At 43.6% G+C, this 6,139-nt stretch overlaps 1 pseudogene across 1 annotated transcript; it reads right to left on the reverse strand.

Moving 5' to 3' along the window:
- Nucleotides 1–1,313: 1,313 nt before the first annotated feature.
- Nucleotides 1,314–2,141, reverse strand: LOC310764959 (large ribosomal subunit protein mL66-like; annotated as a pseudogene). The gene has a single exon. The product of its transcript is annotated as a large ribosomal subunit protein mL66-like (transcript).
- Nucleotides 2,142–6,139: the final 3,998 nt, after the last annotated feature.

Below are 6,139 nucleotides of genomic sequence, written 5' to 3' on the forward strand. Positions count from 1 at the left end.
GCTCTAGTTTGTTTAGAGAGTCTGAGGCGTTTTGAAAGAGGGATCCATTTGCTCCTGTTTTCTGTCGCCAGCCTTAAGTCTGCCGCATTCCAGCTTGGGCCAAAATCAATTTGTGACGCCTTTTAAGGGACTGTGAGAACCTTTGATGTGTTGCTATGACGAATTAATGTGGCTACCCTTCTGGAATATACGTGGAGCTAGATGCGATGTGGAGCTCAGTTTTTAGCACCCTGATATATTTTTCATTCTTAAAAATCATCTCGGGGAAGGACAATTCGAATTAGGATGACAATGTACAGGGAGATGGATCTAACCCTTTCCCTCTTTCCCCAAGCCAAATCACACTCACTGCTAGCAGCTTCAAAGGGCACCATAAACAACACAGACTTCTTGTGTAGCACCTTAAAGACGAGCACATTTCTTATGGCTGAAGCATCTTTGAGCCAGGCCCTGCTTCATGAGATGTATCCAGTGAGATTTGTGCTGCAGGAAGTTAAAGAGGTTGCAGTATCAGATGATACTCAGCATTTTTAGCCCATGCCAAATATGGTCTGAAGCTCAACATCAAAAAAACGAAGATCATGGCCACTGGTCCCATCTCCTCCTGGCAAATAGAAGGGATGAAATGGAGGCAGATTTTACTTTCTTGGGCTCCATGATCACTGCAGATGGTGACAGCAGTCATGAAATTAAAAGATGCCTGCTTCTTGGGAGAAAAGCAATGACAAACCTAGACAGCATCTTAAAAAGCAGAGACATCACCTTGCTGACAAAGCTCCATATAGTTAAAGCTATGGTTTTCCCAGTAGTGATGTATGGAAGTGAGAGCTGGACCATAAAGAAGGCTAATCGCCAAAGAATAGATGCTTTTGAATGATGGTGCTGGAGGAGACTCTTGAGAGTCCCATGGACTGCAAGAAGATCAAACCTATCCATTCTTAGGGAAATTAGCCCTGAGTGCTCACTGGAAGGACAGATCCCGAAGCTGAGACTCCAATACTTTGGCCACCTCATGAGAAGAGAAGACTCCCTGGAAAGACCCTGATGTTGGGAAAGATGGAGGGCACAAGGAGAAGGGGACAAGAGAGGATGAGATGGCTGGACAGTGTTCTCGAATCTACTAGCATGAGTTTAACCAAACTGTGGGAGGCCATGGAAGACAGGAGTGCATGGAGTGCCCTGGTCCATGGAGTCATGAAGAGTCGGACACGACTAAACGACTAAACAACAACAAGTCAAAGCTTTAGTTCCTTTGTCTTCAAATGGATATGTAACACTATTCTTTTTTTTTTATTTGGAGTTTAATTGGGTTTTAAATAAAGGAAGATAAAGTTTTGTTATCCTGAAGCAACATCTATTGCATTATCTTTCAGTTAAATGACAGTTCTACTTAGCTATTAAGTTGCCTCATTTCTGAAAATTCCTGTATGCTTCCAGAGGAAAAATGTTCAATTGGCTTTTTCCAGAGCACCAGACATAAAAATACCTGTAATGGATTGACAAATACTGAGCCACAACTACTGTAATTTACTGTCAACACTAGCTCTACACCATCCTAGTGGTTAAAATGAAGAGGCTTTGACACATAATTAACATTATCACGGAGTATAGGGTATGATATAGGCATGGGAACCTTACACCACTTGTGTCCCTTGTTCTAAATGGGCCGCACAGATTTGATAGAGTATCAGGTAAGATACCTGTTGAGCTTTGGTTTCTTGTTTTTTGGAACAAAACCTTTGGGAAGTTTAGGTTTATGATTTGGCAGCAAACCTGCTTGATGAGCCATTTTCACACACACTTCAGCCTTTCTGTGCTCTTCCGTACAGAGGCCTGTAACTCTTCTGGGCAACATCCTTCCCTCAGAGGTTATGAATTGACTGAGCAATAAAACATCCTTGTAAGAATACTTGTGCTTTAGGTTCCAGTGACAGATAGGACATTGGCCAGAAGGATTTGAAGGAGTCGGGGCTTCCTCAACTTCCAGCACTTTACCTTCAATAATAGTGGTGTTTCTTTCAGTAGTTTCTACAACCTGTCTCAATCCGCGAGATGGGGCACGAGCCCAGCCTCCCCACAAGAACCCAGACACCAGACACCTGCAGCAGGAGAGCAGTGACATGGACGCAGCCATCTTGGCAGCCCTCGGATGGCTTCTGCTTCATGTAACACTATTCTAAGCAGTTGTACTCAGAAGTTTAAGCCTTGCTGCGTGATCGGGCAGCACTGGGATGGAAATCACTTCCACACAGCTATTGTGATACCCTGAGAATCCTTTCTTTGTCACAGGCCGCAGACTCTCCAAGTGCTCCTATTTTCCAGGGACTGTCCCAGATTTACAAAAAGCCCTTCTGGTTTCTGTTATGATTCCGGAATGTCCCACTTTTCCTTGTTGTTGTTGTTTAGTCGTGTCCGACTCTTCGTGACCCCACGGACCAGCGCACGCCGGGCACTCCTGTCTTCCACTGCCTCCCGCAGTTTGGTCAGGCTCATGTTTGTAGCTTCGAGAACACTGTCTAACCATCTCGTCCATCTTGCTTTTCCTTAGGACATCCCTATTTTCATCAGATAAATGTTGGAGGGTATAGAATTATGCAACCCCCAACCCAAGAAGATAACTATACAACCTTTAGAAGACATCTGAAGGCAGCCCTGTATACGGAAATGTTTTGTTTTGTTTTGTTTTAACCGTTTACTGTTTTACTATGTTTTTATATATGTTAGAAGCTGCCCAGAGTGGCTGGGGCAACCCAGTCAAATGGCTGGGGTATAAATTATCAGTATGGAATAGGACATCCCTGTTTTCATTGGAGAAATGTTGGAGGGTATGGGGTCACTCAACCCACCTATAACAGCAAACTTCAGGAAATAGGAAGGTGCTTGTTCTCATCTCTCAGAGTGTCTGCTCTCCACCAAGAAAGCCCATTCCACAGTTCACATAATATATTGTTTTGCTTAATGCAACCCATCTGCAAAGAATAGTATTTTTTCACCCGCTGTATCTGGTGCTCTTAGCTGCAGAGCTGAGAATATTTTAGAGCACAACAGGTCCAGGAGGGAGGGAAGGGAAAGGGGAAACAAAACACCAACAGCTTTCTTCACTTATCACCTGTTTGAACTAGCTGTGCGAGTAAAGTGATGTTGAAACAACAGGAAAAACAAAGGCATTAAGATTAGCCTCACATTTTGTACTCTTCGGTGACCTTTTGCTGGGTCTCCTAAGGCTGCATCTAAACTACAAACACAAACCAGTTGCGAACTGGTTTAACTAGCGTGGCTTCCCTCAAGGAAACCAGTGTGCTTTAATTGAAAAGGATGCTGAGAATGACTTGTTTGGGACACTGAATTCATGCCCAAGGGCAAAATGCATTTAGATTTGTAGCACAGACATGAGCTGAAAACCTGACTGCACATGACTTGTGGCTAGCGACAGACAAATCAATCCATTCCGGTTTTCTAATCTTAAATCCTATCCAGCCCGTTTCAGCTTCAGCTTGTGCTGATGACAATGATTTATTTTTAAAATCCTGCATGAACACTTGAACTGCTTATGGAAACTAGTCTCCTAACACTTTTACACATAATCTTTTTGCTTAATAATCTCTCCCCCCCACCTTTTTTTTTTTTTTTTTGCAAGCAATTTCTCCTCCTATAATACGTTATTGGATGTCAGGGACACTTTTATGAGCACCTGGGGAAAAAGTAGGTGGGAATGTCTTATGTTTTCTGCTGTCTAATCAGGAGGGTCATGAGTGACAGCCGAGGGATTGACTGCTAAAGGTAAAGGACCCTGACCATTAGGTCCAGTCGTGACTGACTCTGGGGTTGCGGCACTCATCTCGCTTTATTGGCCAAGGGAGTCGGCGTACAGCTTCCGGGTCATGTGGCCAGCATGACTAAGCCACTTCTGGCGAACCAGAGCAGCGCACGGAAACGCCGTTTACCTTCCCACCGGAGCGGTACCTATTTATCTACTTGCACTTTGACATGCTTTCGAACTGCTAGGTTGGCAGGAGCAGGGACCGAGCAATGGGAGCTCACCCCGTCACGGGGATTCGAACCGCCGACCTTCTGGTCGGCAAGTCCTAGGCTCTGTGGTTTAACCCACAGCACCACCCAAAGAAAAAACATATACAAAGGAAGAGTTATTTAAAAGGTGAGAAGCAGCACAGATGGGGTCTTTTTTCCTGCCAAATGTAAGTGTGGGTTTAGAAGAGGTTTGGCTGTTTGAAGCGGGAAGGAATCAGAAAATGGCTTCTAGTTTTTCCAGCCAAGTGTTGGGGTCTTCAAATTGCAGGCCTTCTGGCTGAAAGCCTGTGTTACACCCATCAGCAGTTATTACATCGTTGGTACCAGCAAAAGATGCAGTTGAACCCTTGTAGATGCATCAGACAGTCAGTCTGGGTCTTGAATTAGGAACATCAGAGATCAAACGCCTCATGTAGACAGCAACCTTCTTGGTCCTCAGAGACTTCTTCAGACACAGGCAAAGGAGCAGGGATGTACAAATCTTTCCCTGCAGTTGGCAGGTAGCACTGCACCTCCATTTGGCCTCATATAAATTCTTTGAAACTGGCATTTTGCTTTTAAGCAATCAGCAGACCAGGACCCTCTGCGTCCTGCTCCCCAGCTTTTGTCCACTTAAGCCTTGGGGGATCCTGAGCTGCAAGTTTCGTAGGTCACATCCGCACCAAATATTTAAAGTGTGAGGCTTTGCCCCAAACAAACCTAGGAAAGGTAATTTGTTAAGGTTGGTGGGAACTGGAACTCTGTGAGAGGAAAACCAAAGTTCCCACAACTCTCTGTGTCATGAAATTCTACTCAATATTGATCCAGAGTAGATTCCAGCATATAGTTAGCAGAGTAAAAACTTAAACACATTGCAGGATTCCCAAAAAACAGACCAGAGAGAATTGTATTTCATCCAGCAGAGCTTTACTGCTACGGAAGGCAAATGAGCATAATGGTCACAAATCCAATACATTCAGGACTGGCACTGTCCATAAGAAATCCAGTTGCAGCAGACTTTAACTTAAACTTACAATTACTTATAAGGCTAAACCTTAACACTAAGCATACTATGTACAGAACACCACACCAGAAGGAAGAGAGATCAAAAGAGAAACTGAAACCCAGGGTCCTTCTGGCCCTACTTTCATAGTCAGCATGACCTTGACAGAAAGAGATAAGAGAACCAGTTTAAGTCAGCTTCTCTGAAGGAATAACCCAAATATCATGAACCTTCTGCTTGTTTCTTTCACATAGAGAAGCTTCCAGAACCCTCTTGAATTAAGTAAAATAGGAAAGATCTCTACACATCACATCAATACTTTCTGCACCAAGAAATACAAACTGACGTTCTGGGGGGAAGTCGTGACTGTTAAAGTGTTATAAATGTGCTTTAAACATACGATGTGGCTGCTGCCAGAGTCAGCCGAGGTTGCCCATGTCCCCAGCATGACTCTGGGCTCGTACTTAAAAAGCACAGGTCTGAGTGGTTTTCCCTTTGTTCCAATCCTTTCCCATGGAAAACCTGCTCTTTAGTGCTAAACTGGACCAAAGTCAATCCAGAGGAATCCTGAATTGCTGTTTGCTCCAACTGAGCGCTAACGAGCAATTTTCCCAGTGGCGGAGGGGCAGCGGGGACAAGAGGAAGCATGGAAAAGCCATCTGATGCACAAATGGTTAGTTTAGCAGTCACTTTTGAAAACAACTGAAGTAATGCCAATATCTATTTATTTGGAATACGTCTATCTATCTTTTTCATTAGGGGAAATCAAATTGGGTTCCATTCCAACTTCTGCTCCCACATTAAGTACATTATGTACAAGCTAAATATTAGGAAACACAAGCTGTTTTCCCCCGAGGTGGCCAACTTTTTAATACTATCAAAGCACTTAGAGAAGTCCTTCAGGCTCATGGCTTGTGATGTCACATAGCTATTTTTGGTATCTGTCAACTTAACAATGAATGATTCTTTTAACCGACACTTGAAAGCACTTGAAGAAATCCCCAGATTTCTGTGAAAAGGGGGTAGCTAGATTATTTTTAAAAAAAGCATTAATCCAGCAGTCTTCTGACCACTGTTTCCACTTTAATAAATCCTGCACAAACTAAATATTAAGAGAAAAGTTTGTAA

The sequence above is a fragment of the Podarcis filfolensis genome (assembly GCF_964270895.1).
Source record: "Podarcis filfolensis genome assembly, chromosome: 6".
NCBI lineage: Eukaryota > Metazoa > Chordata > Lepidosauria > Squamata > Lacertidae > Podarcis > Podarcis filfolensis.